This window comes from Cryptotermes secundus, unplaced genomic scaffold (genome assembly GCF_002891405.2).
Source record: "Cryptotermes secundus unplaced genomic scaffold, Csec_1.0 scaffold497, whole genome shotgun sequence".
In the NCBI taxonomy this organism is placed as follows: domain Eukaryota; kingdom Metazoa; phylum Arthropoda; class Insecta; order Blattodea; family Kalotermitidae; genus Cryptotermes; species Cryptotermes secundus.
In genome coordinates, this window is record NW_019730587.1 from 865,694 (window position 1) to 867,616 (window position 1,923).

Sequence of the window (1,923 nt, forward strand, 5' to 3'; positions counted from 1 at the left end):
CATTTTAAGTAATGTAACTTTATTCTCTTATTGTAATCAGCCAATGTACAGTAACTGACTTGTCCTATATCATGTAACAATGATCTATAGAGACAAAATAAATAAATAAATAAATCATTAGACTGGTAAAACTTACAATGATAAAAACAGAAAGTCAGGTGAGGGTGCAGACAGAGTTAACAGATTCAATAACTACAGGACAAGGATTAAAATAAAGAGATGGCTTGGCTCTCCTGCTTTTTAATTTACTATGCATACTATATTACTATCATATCATATCGAACAAGTCCAAACCCATTATTTTTGCTGATGATACTAGCATAGTCATTACTAACCCTAGGTCTGCTGATTATGAATTCAAGGCTTCTTTAATATTTAAAAACATAAATGATTGGTTTCAAGATAATTTATTGTCATTAAATTTTGAGAAAACACATTTTATCGAATTTCTGACTAAGAACCGCCAGCCGATGGATATTCATATTGAGGATGATGATGATCGGATTGTTAACACTACAAATACTAAGTTTCTGGGGCTTATTATTGATAACACATTGTCTTGGAATGGACATGTGGATTGGTTAATGTCTAGATTGGGCTCCGCATGTTACGTGATTAGAGCCCTAAAATCTTACATGTCTCAGGGTACATTAAGAATGATTTACCTTTCTTACTTCCATTCAATTATGACCTATGGTTTGGTTTTTTGGGGTAATTCCCCTTATAGTATTCATATCTTTAGGTTGCAAAAAAGGGCGATTAGAACTCTAATGAACTCTGGGAACAGAGATTCATGTAGGGAATTGTTCAGGGAACTGGAAATTTTACCCCTTCAATCTCAGTATATATTTTCTCTTGCAATGTTTGTAGTTAATAATAAAGATCAATTTAAGTTAAATTCTGAGTTATATAATAGGAATACAAGATATAATAATAAATTCAATTATCCTACATGTAAGTTGACTGTATTTCAGAAAGGAGTGTATTACCATGGTATTAAGGTATTAAGGTTTTTAATTGGCTTCCTCCTAATATAAGAAACCTGGCTCAAGATGTTAAACATTTTAAAATTGTTTTAAGAAGATTTTTGTTGATGAACTCATTTTATTCTTTGGAATAATACTTTGATTGTAAATTTGACTCCAATAATCAACTGTGATTATGGTACTGAATGTCTTATATTGTTATTTATATTATTATTTCTATGTAGTGTTATTTGTATTATCAATGACTAATTCCTTATCCTATATGCAGTGGATTTATGGAATGTAAATAAATGATGATGATGATTAATCCACAAGGACAACAGAATACAAATCCACACAGGTTCTTGCTTATGTTCATGACATTGCTATTTTCTCATGGTTCTTGTCAGATGCAACTGAAATATACAACAAATTGGCTATAGCAGCAAGAGAAATTGGCTTAGAAATCAACACAAGTAAACCAAAATTACTGATTCAAACTGAGAAACTGGAAAAGAGAATCTCCAGACAGTTAAGTTTTGAGGCATAATTTAAAGGAGGCCAAGGTTCAGCTCTGGGTTGTTGCACCACAGGAGAAAGTCATTAGTCCTGAGAAATAGCTCATATAAAATACAAGTAATACATACTGTGAGGTCAACAAATTACTTCATACTTTAGGATTAAATGGACTAATTCCTAAATTTCTTATGGGTTATTTTAATTCCTGAACTTAAATGTTAATTGATTGATTGATTTCGTCACTGTAGATCATTGTACATGATATATGACAAGTCAAGTTAATTCTAATTTTTCCTCTTAGTTTCCACTTTCACTGGCAAATCTCTACAAAGTAAAACCGGACTCATGTACTACATACTTATAACACTACTTCATAAAATATTTCAAACCTAAAATTGTCAATGAAGAAAGCAGTCTTCTGGGATTTGGCACCGTGTAT